A 22,976-nucleotide genomic window follows, 5' to 3' on the forward strand; every position below is an offset into this window, starting at 1 on the left:
GTTCTGCTTGGAGAGTGGCACAGACATTAGGTGAGGGTAAGAATTTGGTTCATTAGCTATGATAATTTTGAAAAGCACGCATCTAGAGAAAGAGTAACTTATAAAGTCCTCTTCTTCAAACTTGATACAAGAGTTACAAACGTCAAGCAAAGCACTCAGTCTCACTCTTTGCTATTCTCTTACAAGCAACCTCTCTAGTTAATTGTCTATGTTTCTTTTGAGTATATCAATACTTTTGAATATATAAGCTGTTCTGAAAACAATAGTACAGTGTAAAACATGAAATAAACAATACTACATATAGAGAGGCTGAGATAGGAGAAGCAAGATTTCAAGACCCTTATGTTGGACACAGCCAGACACTGTCACAAACAAACAAGCTAAAAGTGTATATAGATTGTACAATATTGGACCTATTTCTCCAGTTACCAAATTGGAGACCATTGGATGACTGTAGGATGTCGTCCCGCAGCTCCTACTTGCGTGGGGTTCCACGAACCGAGGATTCCAGGACGGGATAGAGAGATCAAAGGTTCACGGCTTCCTAGGGACCTGGTATCTGGTCCTTGAGTCATTTACATAGGCTCCAAACCCCCAGCGAGCTAAGTCTCTGGTTTCGGTTTTGAGTTCTTCCAAGAACACAGCAGGGCCACCACATATGACAATCAACAAATTTCTAATTCCTCATATTTTTGGAATTCAATCACTTAGGATATGCTGGTAATATTAATTTTCATATTAAGATAATAAGAAAAAGTAATTGTTACTTCCTGTTGTTTTTGTTGTAAGAGGTGGAATTAGGTTTGTGTGGATTTGTTGAACGATTACTTTCTTGCTTCTTCTAGGGTGTAGTTTTGCTCCTTATGTTGATGTTTTCCATCTATTATCCTTTGTAGTGCTGGATTTGTGGAAAGATACTGTGTAAATTTTGTTTTGTCATGGAATATCTTGTTTTCTCCATCTATGGTAATTGAGAGTTTTGCTGGTTATAGTAGCCTGGGCTGGCATTCATGTTCTTGTTAGGTCTGTATGACATCTGCCCAGGATCTTCTAGCTTTCATAGTCTCTGGTGAGAAGTCTGGTATAATTCACATGCAACTCTTTACATACCCCCACAATTATTTATCTAGCTAATGCATAGTACAAGGTAGGTAAAGCATGACTCTTAAGTTATTCTTAAGGCTTTAATATCCAATCAGGTTTATATAATAATAAGATCACAGTTTATAAGATGCCAATACAATAATTTCAGAACCAAATAATAAAGACAATATTTTGACCCAGTTAATTTAACCTTGTAAAAACCTTCACCACTCTACATCTGACTCCTGACTCAACGTCTGACTCCATGGTGATCTCCTCTCCTGACCTTTCTCCTCCTCCAACTCTAGCTCCACCTCTCTATTCCTGCCCAATCACAGGCCTGTCACTGCCCTAATGTGACTGGACAGAGAAAATGCTGCAGCAAGCAGCCACATATAGGGAGGACCCAGGCTTTTACACCAAGCTAGAGAGAGCTCTGTCAAGCCCTCTGGATATGGTGCATCACTTTCCCAAAAGAAGCAAGCACCAGGGAAGGGATGGGACTACAGAGGCTCAAGCTTTGATCCTTCTTCACAGATCACAGCTGTTCTGAAGATTCACTTCACTGGCTCAGACCCACATCCTGCAAGGTAGCATCCTCTACAACAAGCCCCTAGCTGTTCCTTGTCAGAATCTATCCCCAGTAGAGATGCATTTCACAAATTATCACTTACAGAGATAATTATCACTCCCAAAGTATACAAGGACCCTTCTTCAGGGTCCCTCTAATATCTGGAAGTAGTTCAGAATCTCTACCACTGGACTTGCTTCTCCATTATATATAAAGACAGTCCAAAAGTCCATGTCCTTATTGAACTATGACTTCTACCAAAACATGGATGAAGACATTCCTCATGCTTAATACATTTGATCTTTTTTTTTCATTCTTTAAGAATCTACTGCGTGCAAGGTACTATGCTCTATACCAGCCATGAAACTGAATTGTGAAGATGTCAACAACAGGAAAGGCAGATGCAGGAAAAGAAAGTAAACTTTTATATCTACACTGCATAACTTTAGCAAGAAGCTGGTCCTCTCTAGATTCTTAATTTCTGCAAAACAAAATCAACATTAGTATCTGAAGCTCATACCACAATCATGCTTTCATAATCAGATCTATGAAATGCATAGCAAATATACATTTGGCAAGAATATACATTAGGTTCTTTGTGAAAAGCTGATTATCAAAGGGAGTCGATGTTCTCTGGCACCAGCTTTAATTTAAGAAACTTTCTTTGGTCCAGTGAAAGCGAAGTCATTACATACTTAATGGGAAATTGGCATTGATGCTCTGGCTTTGAAGAAAAAATCTACTTTGAAATGCTATATTCTTTTTAACTGGGAATCCTAGTCAACTCTTATCTATTCTAGCCTTTGACAGCACAATCTGAACCCAGCTTGTCCCAAGTCCATCTCTGCCATGAACTCTTCTCTGATCACTCACCAGCAGCCTCCCTCCTGAAACTCTCTTTACTGAGTCCAAACGTGGGGCTCTCAGCACCTTCCCCACAGCACACATGGTAATGATGTCATCCTGACCCTCCCAGCACCATCATGAAACTCCAAAACTGGTGGCAAGCAGGACCCATTCTCACATCGTATATATCATGTATATATCATGTACACCACTGCATCAAGTGCGGCCTAAAATGATATCAGGCCAGTCATCCTTCACTCACGTAGATGACGGCTGGAACTCAGCTGATAGGCAAGACCTGACTTCTCACTGGTGCGGTGGCCTAAGTTATACAAACTGAGGACTAGAACTACCACCTCCACTTCACCCTATGATGAAAGTACTGTGGTAAAGGTGAAAGTCAAAAGACAAGGAACCTGGACAGAAATGGAAGAGCATGGAGGACTGAGGCCATTTATGTAAATGGTTTATGCCATGTACCTCCTAGGCATCTCATACATACAAAATGATCACTTAGTCCTGAATAAATGAACAAATGAACAAATGAAGGAAGGAAGGAAGACTGAGTGCTCTTCAGAGCCCTGTCAGAATACACACCAATTTCACCAGCAGCCACTACGAATCCTAAGTGCAGTCTGCCAGAAGAACTCTCGTTAAATATTAGTTTGTTATGTCCCTGGGCTCCACTGTACTTTAACTGGAGAGGAGGCTATTCAAAGCCTTGTACTCTCATACTGTTATTTTTTTCATGGATCTCTGACTATGAAATAAGTCAACAGTCCCATTCATGCCAGGAGCTCTTTACATACATACCACCAACTCTCTTACCAAAACAAGAAAAGGGAAGAGTAATTTGCATAAGATGGAGAAGGGAAGGAAAGGGATCAAAGGAGGGAAAGGTAAAGAGGTGAATTTGCATCCAACTTACAGTGGTTTATTTTCCTTTAACTGGCTACTTGAGAACAGAGGTGTCAGCAACAGCTCATTAAAGTCCATGAACTTATGAGATGATGCATTATTAAAGCTACAGCAGGGGAAAAGGGCTCAGTTTAGAACACATAAAAGACTAAACTCTGCAGAGGCATCATTTCTCCATTACAAGGTAAAGACTAAAAAAGAGAGCGAAAAAAGAATGCATTTTAATTAGATATGAAGGCACCTGCTCCAAATGGGTAGTAACATCAAATGATCACGTACTGCAAAGCCCAGGAATTCTTGTACTTCTTTCCAAAACTCAACCCAAGTTGAATCTTAGCTTATTCCATTCTCCACTTTGGATCCTACTGACACCATCTACACACCACCATTTACCACTCCTCCAATGTGTACTGAGACACAAAACAAAAGAAAACAAAAGCCTGCCATCATCAGCTTACATTCATAGAAACAACACAGCATATTAACAGTGCTGCCATAGCAGGAGAAAAGAAAAAATATATATACATGTGTTGCAGGCTAAAGGAGGCAGGAGTGCAGTCAACACAAGTAGACTTTTAAATAGGGTGATAATTGCCAAAGGTTTCACATCCTAAGGTACCGTAGGTTATCTGCACTTCCACTTTCAAAGAATGCTTAATAAGCTGTACAGTGCCCCGAATTCTTTCTACCAGACTCAAACACGATGCCCCTTCCCATTGAGATATCTGTAGCTTGGTACCTTCTCTGAAAAGGAAAAAGCCCCTGATAAACCATAAACTAGAAGCAATGGCTAAAGGCAGTCTCTGCAATACAAGCTCTTGAAGGCCTATTGGGTACATGTCTCAGCCCCACAGACAGAAACCCCAGTTGTGCTGAGAAGAAAGAGAGGAGAATGCAAGGAAGATTCTACTTAATGCATAGGAAAGATAAGAGCCTGTCCATAAATGTTCACAGATTCAACTCCTGGACACTATCCTGTGGGCCTGGTCCACGCCAGTATAAGGACATAAGCAGCATCTGCCTCTAAATGGGGTGGGGAATTGGGACTGTCAGACCATACTCTAATACAAAGCTCTATCTTATTTGTTTTATCCTCAACCTCCCATATAAAGAAGTCCTTCCCAGTGTTCAGGAGCAAGCTACACACCTCCATCACCTAGAGTATGTGGGACCCAGAGGCTAAGATGCACATGCTCCAGATGACCCTTAACTGGTAGGACAGAGCACAAACATCAGTAGACATTTAAGCTTCCTGACTTTTCGAATCTAGCCAGGGCAAAAGGCACTGTAGTCTTTAAACCTCTGTACCAAGGCAGTCCCTCTACCTAGAGCCTATGCTCCTGATTCCCTGGTCCCTTTGCATTAGTTCACTATCAGATTTCTACAGCCCATGTGGTTCCATTTTGGTCCATCAGGAATGAATTTTTAGAAGCCCCATAACAGCTTCCATGAACTGCAGTTCCACCTTCCATGCAAAGCTGACCCAGAGGACCTGAGAGCAATACCTCCACTCCCTTTGGATGCAGTGAGCCCAAGGAAGTGAGAACTTGCCAGCAGTCCCTATCTTGGCCACACATATGCACTGTATGACAAGGAAATGTGTTTCAGAGTGTCTCAGTGTGCTCTTCTGTACACCAGATACTCTCATACCTGTGCATCCGTCTGCTGGGGAGGCACAAAGAGAATCATTAATCGAGTGGTTGACATATCACAGGAGCTCAAAAAATAATAACAGCTGTTTTTAATTTTGTAGGCATAAACTTTTTGCAACCTATTTTAATAAGGGTCCAACCTCTCCTCTAGCCCACCACCCAGCAGAGGGAGTAGAAAAGTTATTAGGATGTGGGGAAGTGGGCCTGTTCAGCAATGGTTCTTCGGGGGCGAGCTCAATCTTCTCGGACAGCAGTTCGGTCAAGGAGCAAACACAAAATAGGATTCAGCAGCTGCAGACCCGTCCTCCAGGCAGGTAGACCCCAGGCACAAACCAGAAGCTACAGTGTAGTTCTTTCAGCAAGCAGACACCAGGCAGCTGTAGTTCAATCCGGAAGAAACTGCCAGGCTTGCCAATGGAACTGAAGTAAAGCCACTCAAGTGGCCAGATGCCACAGAGACCTCATGAGCAGCTCTTTGGTGAGTTTCTCTCAATGGCAGCATTACCACAAGTTGAGCTCAACAACGCTATCTACGTAAGGTGAGCCAATACAAGTGTGTCTTTAGTGAAGAATAGCGAGCCCAGGCAAACCAAACCAAGCTCACAGTGCTCCTCACCTACTGTCTGTGGGGTCATATTTATATTCCTTCATCAAGAGTCCTTTCACATGTCTGCTATATCCAAACATCCTTTCACCTGCATCTGCTTCAGGAAAACAGTCTTTCAGTTGTTTGCTTTAGCATACATCCTTTTACTTGTTTGTGCCAGCAAAACATCATTTGATATAACTAACTTTCCAAAGAACTAGAAGTTTCTACTTCAGATTTACTGCATGGGAGTCAGTCCAATGAGAGCTTATATACTGAGGTAGAATCTGCAGGACACGTCAGCAGTTTATAGGAATGAGCAAATAGAGCAGAATGTTTGAAATTAAAATCACTCCAGCAAATAAGACCATCAATATTTTGTGTTATATTATTATAGAAAGGCAAGATACAGAGTAACGCCCCTACCAGCAAAGAAGAAATAGAGACAGGATGGGGAAGAAAGTTTACCCACCAGAAGTAAGCAGGTAACTCCATACTAGAGTCTCTCAGTGGGGAGCACAAGTCAGAAAGGAGAAGAGGAGGGGCTAGGCCAGATTCACTCTAACCATAAATGTACCTAATTTTAAGTAGAAAACAGAAAAGCTGAAATCATACTCTTCCTCTTTGCCAGCACTTGAACAAGAGAAGATGTAGCCCTGAGGCAACCAGGGTGGAGAGCCAGGATGGAGTGAATTCAGATTCTGTATCAGTGAGCTATTGCTGCATAACAAGCATCATCAACCTGCAGCTCAGAGCAGCAGACACACGTGATCGCAGCTTCTGCAGCTCTGGCATGAATATGTTCATTGCATAGTAGGCCCTTGGTGCATCTGCCTGCAATGCTGCAGTGTCACCAGGTGGTGTTCTTGTGCACAGAGCCTCTAGGAAAAATCTACCCTTTAGCTCATCTGCATGTCTGTTCAGTTCCTCAGGTATAAGACAGATACATACACCTGGGGTTGTCCTCAGCCCCTGAACCAACCAAAGTTAATTGTTACAAACTCCAATGTATGGCAACTTTATTGCAGCAGCAACAGCCTCATGCAATACTAAATAGAATGGAATAGAACCCTCTCTAGTCCCTCTGCCACTGACTATTGGTTATAAACAGGTCAAGTATCTTTTACACAGGTGGGATTTATCTAGAAGGCCCCAGGGGTCTCCATCTCCTGGTATTACAATCTAATTCTATTGCACTGTTTGAAATTTCTATAATTACACACTTATTCTCTTGGTTAGGCAATGGGGCTTAACTGTGAGAAGCATCAAAGTGCCTCCCTGCCAGCCAGCTGATGATAGACCAGGCAGTCTCCCAGAGAGAAGAAATCTGGGGTTTCTAGCCACTACCCTGAGTCTCCATCAGAACCTAAACAGGTTCATGGCAGGAGCTCCCCACCCAACCCCTGAAGGCCCCAACCTCCCTCCACAAAAAGCCCAGGAAGAAGAGCAAAGAAAACCTGACTGGACACACCCACACTGGCAAAGCAGCTGCTGCCAGGATGTGAACATGCTGCAGCCTTTAAATCAAGCCCATTCTCCTAGGAACCCTACTTCCCCACTTCAAAATGCCCCTACCAGCAAAGAAGGAATAGAAAAAGGACGGGGAAGAAAGTTTACCTACCAGAAGTAAGCAGGTAAAACCCAGCACTGGAGCCTCTCGGTGGGGAGCACAAGTCAAAGAGGAGGAGAGAAGAGGAGGGGCGAGGAGGCCAGATTCTTTATTTTTGCTCACTCCAAAAAGCAGAAAAACATCTCACTGAGCACATGCCTTTAATCCCAGCACTGGGAAGGCACAGGCAGGTAAATCTCTGTTAGTTTGACACCAGCCTAGTCTACAGATTGAGATCCAGGACAGCCAGGGCTACCCAAAGAAACCCTCTCTCCCCTCCCTCTCACTAGTGATAAAGGAGTTAAAGTCCCGCAGATCTGCTATGACAGATGGAATAGGGGCTTCTATACCTTAACCATAAGGGAAGCCTTAGCCATTTGAATGGATTCAATTTAGTGGGATTGAGTGCATCCTGCTCTTACACAGTCCACTTCAGAACTCTATGTCCACAAACTGAAACTCTGTCCCAAAACAGCACAAGGTAACAGAGATAGGCAGGCTGGGCAGGGGAAGCCACAGTGAGCAGAAGTCCGGACAGGGAGGCATGATGAACATGGAGGGAGCAGAGAAGCCCTTATCTGCTTCCATCTGATCTTTGCCAGTGAAGGTGAAATCCCAGGAAGAATGTCAACCAATGCACACAGACAGCTGAACGCTGGAGCTTTATAAACCTAAGTGACTTCGAACAGGCCATTATCAAATCTCTTTGGTGACAAAGCTCCCTGTTGAAGGGAACAAATAAAAATAAGTACATTAAGAACAATAAATCACAGGGACCTATGTAGACACTCATTATCCCTGGGGGATTACTGGGCCGTTATCATCTCGGCTTTCAGCTCTTGGATCCTGGTTCCTCCCTCATTGTTTTAACAGTGCATCCATTACTCTGCAACATGAAGAGCCACCGTTTCTCTGTACTTGTAAGTGGCAAGGGCATAATTTGCTTTATAGCTGGGGGGCTGTTTGTTTTATTTTGTTTTGGGGTTTTTCTCTTTTTTCTTTTTTCTTTCTTTCTTCTTTTTTTTTTTTTCCATCTTTAAAAGATACATTCAATAACCATGGCAACAACACCCGGCTTAAAAAACGAGACCCGGTCTTGTTGTTCCTTCCAGCATGGATGTGGCCACGGCCGTAGCCACTAAAATGCACCCTATAGGAGGGCTCTATAGTTTTTTCGGGGGGAAAGCGTGTGAAAAAATAGAAGTCTTGCTTCAAAGAGAAACTCCATCATGATGAAGGCAGTCTGGGCTGGAGGGAGGAGGCAGTAGCTTTAACTCCAGAACAGGGTTTTACTACTACTCTGTTGGTGTGACCTAGGACAAGTCCCCTGATTTTTCTGGACCTAAGTGACCTCATCTACACAATAATCCAGCTGATGCCCAAGGCATTTTGAAGACCTGGAAGTTCGGTCTTTCAAGAAGACAGAGGGGAAGTCTAAAGCCCAGTGATAACAACACTTCTAGTTCCTCCTTTCTCCCCACAGGAGAACGCATTTGAAGAGAAAATCCCGCAATGGCCCAAGTCTCATGGCCCCAGCTCCCTCACCCCAGTAGGAACCATCCCTGTGTCCTCTCCTTCTGTGAGGTACTATTCCCCAGCACATCTCATTGTAAATCTAGTTAAGTCCTTTTCCGTATTATCCATCAGGAAGTAAATAGAAGGATGAGTGCTTAAGGGAAGGGTGTGCTGGGCCAGATCACCAAGGTGGGAGGCCATTAGACTCTTCCCCATCAGGAGTGAACAAGAAAGACAGCAAATCCCCTTAGCTCTTCTGCAAGATGACTGCCGACTGACTACTCCATGCAGAGCAGAGACATCAATAGTCCTTTCAGGCATCCCCATTTCAATTACCACACCTAAATCTCCCCATGAAAAGAACACTTTCTGCACTGTAATGCTTCCAAGTGTGGTACTGTGTGAGGCCGCCATATAACAAAATTGATCCCAGAACTTCATTGTCCATCTGAGAGGCAATGACATAAAACCTGCCAGTCTGATAGTGCCAAACTATCAAAATACCCCATAAAGGACTCAAATTCAGAAAAGGAAAGAAAAAAGTTACAAGCTCTCCTGAGTAAGAAATGGAGCTGGGTTTTACGGATCATCAAAGCTTGTTGAGCAGCCTCTTGGGAATGGAATAAAGATTCTGTCTAGCCAAGCGATGCCTCTGGCTTTGCAAAATTTGGTGTAATAGCCCAATAAATACCAAGTGGACTTAGATGTATAGTAGCTTTTAGTCCAAGACTGTATGTGGTGAGTGACCAAAGTGCCTTTGCCTAGAAATGTAAGAGTAAGGAGTGGCCTATCCTGCCGAGGAGCCAGGTCTCCCTGAGTGAGTGCTCCATGCAGAAACTCTCATTACCCTCCTTGCCCCAGGGGGCTAGACAGAAAGTGCTGGCATCCTGCAGATGGTCTACAATTACAGGTCACCAAGTGAGCTCAGGAAGAAATACATCTAGGCAGAGTTACACTAATCACTTGTAGCCTTCAGAAATCCCAACCCAATGATGAAAAATAAGCCCAAATCTATTTTACAAAGAAGTGAGATTTCTAGCCAGGCAATGGCAAATGCCTTTAATCCCAGTACTCAGGAGGCAGAGCCAACCAGCTCTCTTAAGTTTAAGGCCAGCCTGGTCTACAGAGTGAGCTCCAGGACAGCTAAAGCTACACATACACACAAACACACACACACATACACACACACAAAATCCTATCTCAAAAAAACAAATAAAAAAACTACAACAAAATCAATGATTTAAAAAGAAAGGAGGAAGAAGAGGAGGAGAAGTTCTATAGTAGTTTAAGAATCTTTAAAAAAAAAAAAAATTAAGAGCTGGCTACTTTAGCCAGCCTGGGATACAGAGCAGGACACTTTCAAAAGAAACAGCTACAAAACTAAAAGAAAAAGTCAAGATATCCATACATTCTGACAGCAATTTGTATTACACTAAAAGAAGCCAAAGCCTGGGCTCCTAGCAGTGTTAGTGTGAAGATTTACAGTGTTGTATTTGGTTTATCTGTAGCTTTTGCTCCTCATCCTTGTAAGCAATTGGGGGGGGCGGGGAGATTGATTCTTAGCCTCTGCTGTCAATGAAGCTGTTTTGGATACCAAAATCTAACTCACAAAAACAAACTAATAAAAGCAAAACACAATCCATGAAAGACTCAAGGACTAGGATGTATACCTCAGGACCCATACCCATAGCAGCAGTCAGTGCCCATCATCCAATTTAGTCAAAGCAGTTAAGCAGACATCCTTAAGTCTACGGGTCGCAGTCTCCACTCCAGAGATGTGCTCCTCTCAGTGCAGGACCTGCACTCTTTCAGTTCCTACCTAGCATGCAACTTGAGACAAAATTCATACTTTATTTTTCAAAAAACTTTTAGTTGAAAAAAACTCAGAACCTTTCATGGATAAGACCCAACTCCTGCTTTGATATCACAGAGGTGGTATGAGGCACTCTCCCATCACCCTGGGGATACATGCAGATGTTCCTTAGGCTCATGTCCCATTTACCCATTGTAAAATGAAAATGATGTAATGTCATATTCCTAGCCTATCATACGTCATAACTCAGCAGCATTCCACACTCCAGAGTACAGGTTCTTCACCACCATGGTGTAGTAGGTTACAAGTGCCTACGATGCCTTCTTGTTCTCCATGATCCTCAGAAGACTCCACTCCATATCATCCAAAAAAAGATCATAGTTCAAAACCCAGAAAGTATGGTTTCCATGAAGGCACACTATTCCCATGTCACCCCAAAGTTGAACCATCTGTGCTCTAGAATTGCTTTCTCACAAGACTTGCTTGTCCCCTGAGCTGAAGCCAAAGGATGATAGTAAATGTTTAACAAATCAGAGAATATGAAACAGAGTATTATAGATTTTATTGTGTCCCACTTCCTGCCTCCAAAAATATGCTTGAGTCCTAATCCCCAATACCTCAGAAAGAATAAAGTCTTTATCGAGAAGTCAAATTAAGGCAGGGTTATCAATGTAAGCCCTAAGCAGACAGCTGATACTAGGACAAAAAGGAGAATCATGAGGATGAGAGATGGCACAGTGAGTTAAGTAAGCACTTACCTCACAAGCATGAGAATCAGAGTTCAGAGCCAAGTACCTACATAAATGCAGGGAAGGTGTGGTAACCCACCTGAAATCGATGTACTGTGAAGGCAGGGAATTCCCAGAGCAAGCTGACAAGCCAGACCATGAGCTTTGGGTTCAACTAGGTGATTCTGTCTCAATATACAAGGTGGAGACCTATAGAAAACAACACCTGATCTCAACCCCTGACCTTCACATGCACATATTCTCATTTCCATGCACATTCGTGCATGTGAGACTGAGCACGTACACACACACACACACACACACACACACAAATATTCTCTCATGGACGATATTGCTTTCCACCCAGACAGCTTCTAAGCAAGAAGTAATCAAAGTATTTTTAACTACATCTTGTAGCAATGATCGCTCTCAAGCATAAAGCTTAGAACTTTATTAGATGGCAGGTAAGCAAAATTAAAATGAAGGATCCCCATTGACACAGAAAAACTACAATCTGATACGAGAAAGCCTACGGCCACATCTCTTCAACTGATACTCCATTACCAACCCAGACAGGCCAGACAATGAGCACATAGCAATTAAAACAACAGTTATCACTGAACAAGAGTAACACTGTCTTGACAAAACAGATAAACGGCAGGTCTGTCATCTGAACGGTGTTAGAGATGATGAGCTCAGGGAATACATGGAAATCATTCCATCACAACAAGTGGCCCTTTTATGACTTGGTCAATTCACTCAGACACCCTAAATCTGTAAATTGTGCTCCCTAAACACATAAAACAGGATGACAAGAGTGTCACCCATGTACACACCAGCTCTAACACCAGACCCCAGCAGAGCTCTTGACCACATGCAAAGAGTGGAGAAGACAGTTCTGACAAGTGCAGGCCATCTCACTGCTGCAAAGCTGGAGCTTAACCTAGGGGAGTTCATTTTACAAACAAAGCCCAGCCTTGGGATATTCTTTGTAATGATAATGACAATGCGGTGATTCCAACAAGGCAGCACTGAGCCTGTGCAAGGCTGTGATCCTTGCCACCTCTTATAAGCATTTTAAGCAAGCCTCTCTGTAGCTGTCTTCTTTCTACTCCCTCCAAGGGAAAAAATATTCCCAAACAGCAACCTACAAACACACCATCCCTAAATTGGTTTGTTTGCATTGACAAGAATCTGCTACAAATTTGTGTTTGAAAGTTTACATAAGGCTGGTAAAATATAACCCATTGGACTGCATTAAAACACATCCCTGCTAAGAGCAGGATTATGGCTCCTTACCAAGCTCAAATATTGAAGTCTGTAATTATCCACAGCAAATCAGGATATGACTGTGTATGGCGAGGGGGTCTCATGAAGGCAATGAAGGTAAAATACAGTCATTATCCTAATCCAGTGTGGTTTTATCCATAAACGATGAGCAGATTAGAGCCCTGTAAACAAAGGATGAAGATCATGAAAGACTGACAAAGGAGTCAGGCCGTGGAAGACACTGTCCTTCACACCTTGGCCTCAGAATTATTAGACAATCAATTTCTGTGATGGCTTTGGCACTTTTCCTGGAGGTGACATAGCAAACAAAATATCCCATGCAACCTCAGTGTGCATGCTTATCGAACCCAAGCTTATCGAACTTATTTATAGGAAGATGGGTGTTGTTACAGAAGTGTGGGTAACCCCAAAATAGTGGGATCAGCAAAAAAAAAAAAAAATCACCCTGATATGAGTGATGACCCTGGGAAAGCCTATCACTGGAATTTCCATCCCAGACAACCTTCTACCGTATTCTGCAGCATCTCCCAAAACAATATGCAGTTAAGAAGGGAATGGGCAGGAGGGAGTGACTAGAACCACAGGCCCTATCCTGCTGAGGGGCTGATTGAATATGGGCAATTACCACTGCCTGAATTAAAAGGATAATGGGCATGTTCCACAACAGTTGTTGAAATCTTCCCCCTTATGAATACACCCTTATGAAGCACTGCTTTGTCTTCCCTGGCAAACTAATCCACATGGTGTCCACTATTTTTAACATATCTTTTTAACATGTTTAATAAATAAAATAATGTCGAGGGGGAGGGAGAAATCACAAAATGCACTGTCAAGGACTCCATCATTTTGCCTAAGGTCTTAAAATGATAAACCCCAGAAATAGAAGGCACTTCCCACATCATCCTGTCACTGCCTCAGTGGACATCCCAATAGGAAGCTGGTGGCTGGGGCAGTGGCGGAAGTACACACAAGAGAATACATCTAGTAGCTTCAAAATATCCTGGTCAACCTGCCTATGGAACACTGTGGAGAGTCATTCAAATAGGACTCATCCACTCTCCCAACCCACTTCTGATATGTTAGGTTGGATCTCCCACCCAGGACATGGCTATCGCTTTACCAGACAGACTGGCAAAAGATGCCCCCGGAGCTTCAGCAGATAGTGAGTTGGGTAAAATGAAAGATAGGCTACAGGGACCATCCAAGTTACCACACATGAAGATCTTTCTAGAGAATGAAGATAACATACTGAAAGGCAGAGGAAAGGATTAACTGACATCCAAGGACACTGAAAATCTGAGACTAGTCTGGCCTCTAACTTCAGTTCCAAAACAGATAAAATTGAATTATGATTGATGTTGGGTATCTTAGTTAGGGTTACTTTTGCTGTGATGAAACTCCATGTTCAAAGCAACACAGGAAGGAAAGAAAGGGTTTATACTTCCATATCATTTGGTTTATACTTCCATATCATTGTTCATATTTGAAGGAAGTCAAGACAGAAATTCAAATAGGACAGGAACTTGAAGGCAGGGGCTGATGCGGAGGTCATGGAGGGATGCTGCTTACTGGCTTGCTCCTCATGGCTTGCTCAGCCTGCTTTATTATAGAATTCAGAACCAGGAGCCCAGGGATGGTACCACCCAAAATGGGCTGGGCCCTCCTCCACCAATCACTAATGTAAAAAATGCATTACAGGCATACCTACAACCCAATCTTATGGAGGCATTTTATTAATTATGGTTCCCTCCTCTCAGATAACTTTAGCTTGTATGAAGTTAACATGAAACTATTCAGTACACTGGGCAACATCAGTGTGAATTAAGTTTCTATCTTTTATTCCTAAAAGAACCCCCATGCAGCCACTGAGCAACTGCTATACACACTCACAGTATAGCTACAGGGGCAGTTGTTTTAACAAAATTTAAAATAAGTTCGCATTTTCCTCAAATCCTATATACTTTCAAGAGTACTTAGTCACAAACATAATGTGTGAGCTTGAGGAGAAAAGTCCCAGAAATTCTACAGACCAAACCTTAAGTGGTTAAGAGTCTAAAGGAGAAAACCACTTAAAATTTATCCATTCCAAACTTCAGTATTGTAGAGAGAATTTGACTGTCAAGCCAATATTACTTTACAACTACAAGTTTTAAACACATGCACCACCTTGCTTATTTTTAACTTAACATCTAAGTTTTACAACAAACCCTAAATAGTTTGTAAGGATATAATTTTTTCTCACATGATGAACACTAACACAAATAAAACTTCTACATGAACCTAGCAATCTGAGATTCATCATTTACTTTAAAATTCAAGAGTAAGTTACTTTGTAAAGGCTAAGAACTTCATAAAATTTCTTAGCACAGGAATCTAATGCCCAATGTCCACTATGAAATTAATCAGATAACACACAAGGTAAGGGACAATCCTATGAATTGAAAGAGGGTTCTCACAACAATTTCAAAAAGTTGCTTTGTATGGAAGAATCTTTCAGAGTTTTAAAGCCAGAACAATGTGCCAGGGTAATGTTAGTTGGTGTTTTCTTTACAAAATTCTAAAGATAACTCTGAAAAGGAAAACGAGTGAACCACAGACAAGGCAGCACGTCATCTCAGAATGAGCAGATTCAGGACTAAAGAGTGATCTCCCATGATCTACCTGCATACGCTTCAAAAGCAAGACACCTGGATTAGTGAATCCTAAGACAGAGATTTAAGGTCAATATGGAGACAGGGAGTCCCAGGGGTGGAAAGATTGTTCAGTGGGTAAGAATACCTACCCCTCTCAAGAGGACTTGGGATAACCAACTCCCAGTACCCACATTAGGTGGCCAGTTACAGGGGATCCAATGCCCATTGTGGGTACCTGCACACACGTGGTACACAAAAACTCGTGTAGGCACATATGCATACATGTGAATTAAAATAATAAATGAATCTTTAAAAATTAAACAAAAATGTCCAATATTTGGGAAAGTAGAAGTTCCAGCCTCTAGTTTAATACCTGTGCAAATAGTAACTTCTCTTTACCTCAGTTCCCTGAGCTGTAAAAAAAAAAAAAAAAAACTACTCAAAAAGTTATACAGAGCGTGTCAGAATATATCACACAGAAGATAAAGTACAACTTAGAAACATGTATGTAATTCATGGTAGCTACAATTGTTACCATCATCAATCACCATAATTTTACAGACTGGATCACAACTTGCCAAGTCAGGATCTTTTCTTATGCAACTCAAATCCCCTTCGCCCTGTCAGAAGCCAAATTTCCTAAACTAAGACTGTAGTGATTTAGATGGGAGATGCTTTCCATAGGCTCACGTATTTGAATACCTATTTTGAGTTGGTGATGCTATTTAGAGGAGTTATGGTGCCTTTATGAAAATGTAGTCTTGGGGGCTGGAGAGATGGCTCGGCAGTTAAGAGCACTGACTGCTCTTCCGGAGGTCATGAGTTCAAATCCCAGCAACCATGTGTTGGCTCACAACCATCTGTAATAAGATCGGATGCCCTCTTCTGGTGTGTCTGAGTTCAGCTACAGTGAACTTACATATAATAAATAAATAAATCTTTAAAAAAAAAAAAAGAAAAGAAAATGCAGTCTTGCTGAGTAAAAGAAGACACTGGGAGCAGGCTTTGAGAGAAGCAAAGCAGTCATGAGGGTAGCAGACAGAGCCCAGACCAGGCGGAAGAGCTCCGAGCAGTCTGCTTTCACCTCTCTGTAGCTGCCATAGGAGACACTCATGAAGAACAGAACTGTCTGTATGACACTCAGTGTTATTACCCAAAGCCCAGATAAAGTTATCGGTTCTATAACCCTGGGTCCATTTAAACAAACTTCCAATAAGAGAGGTTCCAGAGAGACTACCTCACCAAAGCCCTGTCCCCCAGCACAGCCCGAGAGACTGTGGCTCTGTCACAAGTGCACTTTATTCCAATAGGCTACCTTTATGATGAGTAATGTTAAATAAACATCTACAACTTCAATGTCAAGCTTAAGTTGAGCCAATGACTAAGACTGGAAAAGTTTACAGAAGCATCTGTTGGCCTCTGTCCTATGGCAACAATGCCAACCAGGGATCTTTAGACAATTGAGTGGGTCCTCCCAAAGTTCGTGTGTCAGAACCTGAATTTTCCCAATTGCCAGTGTCTGAAGATGGAGCCTACAGTGAGGTGTCTGGATCAAAGCAGTGTGTATTAGTTACTTTCTTCATTTCATTTGCAATGCTTTTGCTAATAGACTGGTTTCTACTCAAACCTTAAATTAGGTATTTGCCTTGTCAACCTTACCTGGTCTGACCTCCCAAAGTCCTTTCATTCATGGTTTAAGTCCTTCATATCCAAGGGTCTGATGTAAATATTGCCTCTTTCACTGAGTTTTAAAGGCTAAAGCAAGCTCCAGTCTCCAGTTCCCATTAGCATCTTCAGCTCAACACTCACCAGGACCATCCCCACTAACGCCACTGCCTTTCTACTCAGCCCTAGTGACTCACTTGTCATCTGCTATTGTGCTTCACTCAGGACATTTTTCCTAACCTCTCCAACTGAGTATCTCAAGGACAAGATCAGAAGTCTCTAGGTTTAATTCGACACACTTATGGGATGTTACCATGAATTCTAAGATGAGTGTGACCTTACCACACTATCAGAGAAACTGTAGAGAAAAAGTCACTAAAAGTGACTCTAATGAAGGCTTGTCTCATTAAGGAAGGTATGAAACAAACTGAAGTGGAGTGCATGGAAAGACAGGAAGAAAGCTGAGGACAGAGCCTAGAAAAAAGGGTGGTGGACAGGGAGCCTGGACTTAAGTCACTGTCCCTGTGAATAATGCTCCTTACCTTACCAGCATTGATATCCAAGGTTCTCGGATAAAGGAGCTGGTCTCGGGGTTCAACTGTCTCCTTCGAGCTGAATGGATAAAGGAGCTGGTCTGGGAACTCAGCTGTCTTCTTCAGACTACATGCTGTCCCAGTATAGCTACTCTGGTCACGAGGAGCTGTCCATGCTAACTCAGGGCCCTTCAGAGCCTAGGTGAAGCACCTCAAATCTGCACGGAGGAAGACATCCACAGGGCAAAGAGGCCTTTTCCCTGACCTTTTCCCACTCAGGTGGGTCTCTATCCCTTCAATTCCAGAAGTCCACTTGATCCTAACAGACTAAACAGCCTGATCCACAGTCGCGCCACTGCCACTGTCGTCAGCACTAGGGAGGTCAACATCCTCAGTCATTCTAAGGCTTGTACTGAAAATGCTTCTCAAGACACTTTCAACACATCTTGGCATCTGCATGTGAAGCAGCTTAAGAGCACACCCATTCTCATTCCAAACAAGTTAAAATCTCTATATATTCCGCGGAAAGAGCCCAGGGCCCATTCCAGGTCATCAATGTCAAACACACAAAGACAGGCCTTCGGAGAACTTATTATGTCGATCTGAAATGTCCATCATAGATTGAAAATGAGAGCTCCGTGAAGTGGCCTCAAGTGGCCCCACTTCATCCCAGTCAGCTGGGGTGTGCTGCAACTTTCCCTTTCCAGGATCACTCCACCCCAACTGTGAACACAGGGCCACACTTTCATTTACTAGCTCATCTGAGGCATACACTTCGACTACTTACTGGAAGGCAGAGCTACTAAGAACCAGTCACCACACTAGAGGGAGAAAAAACTCACCCCTTATCCCTCTGCCTGCATTTCCAAAGATCGATACTCGCCTCTCCCAGATGAGAATCACGTCTGCAAAACTGGTACATACTTTTGGCTTATTAAGGATCCACACAACTGTTCTGGAAACTAAAGGGGGGGGCAGTGATGCCTTCCAGTCATCCACACATTAATGTATTCATATGCATCCAATGCATTGGAAGCAACAGTAATCTCTCTGACTACAAAATAACACTCAAGACCAGATTCCTTTATGAATTAAAAAAAAAACAAAAAACAAAATAAAACCATGAAGAAAGAAATGTGCACAAGACCATGTGCTGCTACAAATCCCCCTAAACTCTCGTGCTACCATGGAGAGCTGGAAAGATCAGCCAAGCCCTTTCTTTCCATTTGGCCTTGGTAATTTAGAAAAGGCCCTGTTAAGAGCAGAAGCTCTGCCAGCAGTCAGGACTCCATGTCCATCATTGTCTGCTGCCTGTCCAAAGCAAAGCCCATAATGTGACAAGAGAGGCTCAAATTATGGGTAAGATTGCACTTTCCATTCTACTGGGGCCTGTGATTACCTGCAGCTCCAAAATTACCTCTGCAGAGTAAATGCCACCATTGGACTCCGTTCCTAGAACAAACTCTCTTCTGAGAACTTGATAAGAGATAAAGATACCTGGGGATGGGGGGGGAGACAACACAACCACTAAACACTGTGGCAGTGAAAGAGCTGTCAGCACACACACACACACGCACACACACACACACACACACACACACACACACACACACACACGATGGCTCAGTGGGTAAGGGCACCTGCTGTCAAGAATGACAACATGAGTTCCATGCCTGGAACCCCCATAATGGAAGACTTCCATGAGTTATTTTCTGACTTCTACATATGTGCTCTGGCACAAGCACGCCCCTCCCCACACACACACATATACATATTTAAGTAAAAAAAAAAAAAGTAAAAGTTGGAATAACAAGAAAATCAGAATCCTGGGAACAGTGAGTTAACTAAGTGACTCATTCCATATAGCTAGTTACTGAACTCGAACATAAATAAGCCATCTTCTTTCTGTACATATCCCATACTGGGCTTCTTGGCAGGTAAGTCTAGTTGGCTGTCCAATGAGACATTCTATCTTATGGCTCAAAAGTCCCCAACACTACCTAACCACAAGTGAGTCTCCTAAAACTGTCGATCAGGATTGTATTCATGAAATAATTTCAAATACAATAAAGGAGCAGACATTAAACGGAGACCCACAATAAATCACTTTTGAAAAATAAAAAATCCTCTCATAGCTCAAACAATTACTTATCTTAACTTGGCTCTAACAGAAGATTTTATATGCCAAACTCTCCTCAAATATAGCCTTCTCCCATTTAGCTCCAATATTAAAATAATAACACAGACTCTCAGATTCACACTGCACTTGAGATGTCTTCTTTACAATAAGCATTACACTCTGCCCCCAGGGAATCCAGAAGAAACTCCAAAACAAGTCAGGGTGTGTTCTTCTGACTTGATTTTCATACTTTCATCTTTATCCAACCTCTCCCCATAAGGTCAAATGGAAAGGCTCTCTTTTGAGGGTCCCAAGCAGAATATCCCAGAAAGGCCAACTCTTGTTTTTACCTACTTCACTTTGAAACAGTTAAAATGGTCAACATTGTATTTGCTTTGTTTTCTTTTTATCACAATGCAGGTCTTTCTGAAGTAGTAGCTAAGTACTAGTGTAACGTTCCACCATCAACCAGTGGCATCATATACAAGAAGCAAGCAAGCTTATTCATATATTCATGGCCTCATGTATGAGAGGATTTACGAACTTTGCAACCAAGAGTAAAGGCTGACATTCTTTTTAAGCAAGTCTGCTTTTGACTCGAGGTCTTTTCCCATTTCAGAGCAGAAAGGTAAAACCCTACCTGGCAGTCTAACCCTTACCACAAACTAGCTCAGGTTAGTCCTTTCCCACTCCAGAGACACTAAATTACAAGATACAAGAAAAGCAATACTTTACTGACAGATGGTTCCTGAAATCCAAGGAACACGGGACACCTGAGTTGACTTAATCCAAGCAAATACAAACACACATGTAGGTACACATGTGTAGGCACATATGTAGACACACACACACACACACACACACACACACACACACACACACATACTTTATCAACTCTATTTTGGCTCCTGCTCTTAAAAAAGTAAATATATGTGAAGTAAGCTGCATGCTGTGCCCCTAAACTCTATCACCTTCCCTCCAGAGGACACCTGTGGGGGCAAGGAACATCCAGACAGGAGCCTAACTCAACTGTCATCTGAAAAGCATGGTCCAGCTGCTGATGGAAACAATTGCAGAGACCCACAGCTCTATGGAGAAAAACATGGACACCAAAATGTTTGTCTATGTTTAATAGCATTATGGGGTCATCAACTACATTTGCTGGAACTTGCCCAACAACAATTCTTGCCCCATTTTGATTTCACAGAGCATGAGACTAAGGCACAATCACTAGTAAGGGGCCCTGTCAACGCACGAACTTTCTGACTCCAAGCTTTCCTTTCCCAGAAATTCTCCTTATCCAGCTGTCACTCACTGATTACTCACACACAATGTATACTGGGGGTTTCCACACTGCTGTCTTCCTTATTTCCACTAACCTAAAAAACTCAGTCATCCTTTGAACACACCTGCACAACTTGCAGGAGTGAACGGCTGCCTCCTACTCCTGATCACCAATGAGCCAAATAAAGAACCTTTATGACCTGGGCACAGAGCAAGGCAGTTGCCATAAAAAATTCAGAATCAATCAAAGCACTATTTGCTACATCAGAAGTTACAACAGTTAACTCTACTGAAATCTACCTACTGATTTCCAAATATCTGTCCAGCACACAAAGCAAAGGCACACACCCAAACTGTCATTGTTCCTGCCTCACTGACCTCACAGAATCCAATACCCTGCCTCAACTTCTTCCTCCACCCCTACCAAAGGGCTTTCCTCAAATTCATAAGCCTCCCTTCACACCTTAGGACCACAGCCCTAAGTATTTTCTTCCTTCAATCTCTTACCCCTTGGCCATACTGCACCTATGAAGATCAATCCATAAAACCCCAAGAGAAGGAGGAGACTCTGTGTTGATCATTTTTCCTAGACCACAGTAGCAATTCTCCTTGAACTACCTATATATGCACGATACTTATGAATAAAAGGTCACAGATGCAATCTAACAGACTCCAGGCTTCCAGGTAATGAAACAAGTTGCAGAATTTTGCAGGTTCTGAACAAAGTCTAATTCTACATGCTGAATCAAGCTTTTTAAGACTCCGGCAGGACCAAGATCTTGGTGCAATTTGTCCTTTGAGTGCCAATATGCTGGAATGGCCAGTCTCTTCAACTCTTCCTTCTTCCCTTGTATAAGAGCTAGTTGCTATGTGTAGACCTGGGCCAAGGGGCTTTGATCTTCAGCGAAATACAATTATCTCCTAATTCTGCTGGAAGAATCCCAGACACTAATGATTTAACACTGTTAAAAATGCAGAGCATATCTAAGTCCAATCACACTGTCAAATGCTATGTTACCATCTGCGTAAGGAATGCACTTTTAAGGGTATGACACCAAGAAATTTTAAGTTTAATGGAATTAATTTCAGAGATGTCCTTTAGAGTGTTATTTTTGAAGACTGAGTTATATAGTCCAAAAGCACATCCCCACATCGTCCCCCAAAAAGGAAGGGCTGGGGATGTATCTCAGTAGTAGACAGAGCACTTACCTAGCAAGTATGAGGCTCTAGGTTTGGCCCTCAGAACTACAAAGGGGATGGAGGACAGTTACCAGCACCATTAGGGAATTTAAAGTTAACATGAATCAATGTTAAAAAGGTAGTTTACAGGAGGAAATGTTCCCAAAATGTATAGCCCTTATATACTTAAAACACTGTAATTGAGTCTTACCAGATTTTTCCCTTACTACTTTGCAATTAACACCCACATTGTCCACATGACACTGTAAACTAAACCAGGCCAACCATCCAAACATCTGGAATCCACTCAATAGTGCAAGTACAAACTGGGTACCAAAAACTTAAGACCGTGAGCTTTCACAACAAGCCATGGTCATTTGAGCTTTGGTGGCAGAATAGAAAACTAGTCCCCCACGCCCTCCAGAGTCCTATAGGTGGCTGAAGGGTGGAGACACTGGAAAAGGCAGACTCTTGCCTTCAAGCATTGGCTTTAAAGAACAGCTCAGGAACACAAAACCTAGAAAAACCTTGGTGACCCAGACAAGAAGTATTCTCATAATGAAAAACCTTTGATTTTATTTCTAAGACTTGTCCAGTTTCAACTTAAAAGCCAAAGGAATCTATATCCTTTCGCATCAAAAATATTAGTCCCCAAGTCATACAGCTTCTTGAAGCACTGGGAGCCCCATTTGCAGGCAGCCTGTGCTAACCCGGCCTGGTAGGAATGTCTGCTTTAGAAGCCCCCGTCCTCCTGGAGGTGTGCCACCCAAACCCTTAGAGCGTTTGCCCTTCTGTGAAGATCCATTCCGTCAGTTCCCCTTCTTTTCTGGAATTAACAAGCCCCCGCTCCATGAATGTGTGTTCTCCTCAAGCAATTCTCAATAACATAAAGTACTCTTTGGAAATACACAAGAGATGTGTGAAACCTTCATGCGAGTTTTCTTTTAGTCTG

The 22,976-nt window shown here is 42.5% G+C and overlaps 1 protein-coding gene across 10 annotated transcripts in view; it reads right to left on the reverse strand.

The window, feature by feature from the left end:
* Large1 (LARGE xylosyl- and glucuronyltransferase 1) overlaps positions 1–22,976 on the reverse strand; it is a 503,421-nt gene that overhangs the window by 477,902 nt on the left and 2,543 nt on the right. For 2 of the 10 annotated variants that reach the window (XM_031340323.1, XM_031340319.1), the window contains exon 2: positions 12,621–12,772. The exons of 7 other annotated variants lie outside the window; for them this stretch is intronic. The gene's annotated coding sequence lies outside the window, so the exon portion shown is untranslated. Of the gene's footprint in view, positions 1–11,421; positions 11,532–12,620; positions 12,773–22,976 lie in introns of all 10 variants that reach the window. One more of the 10 variants, XM_031340317.1, reaches the window with a different exon arrangement.

Source organism: Mastomys coucha, unplaced genomic scaffold (assembly GCF_008632895.1).
Source record: "Mastomys coucha isolate ucsf_1 unplaced genomic scaffold, UCSF_Mcou_1 pScaffold22, whole genome shotgun sequence".
Lineage (NCBI taxonomy): Eukaryota > Metazoa > Chordata > Mammalia > Rodentia > Muridae > Mastomys > Mastomys coucha.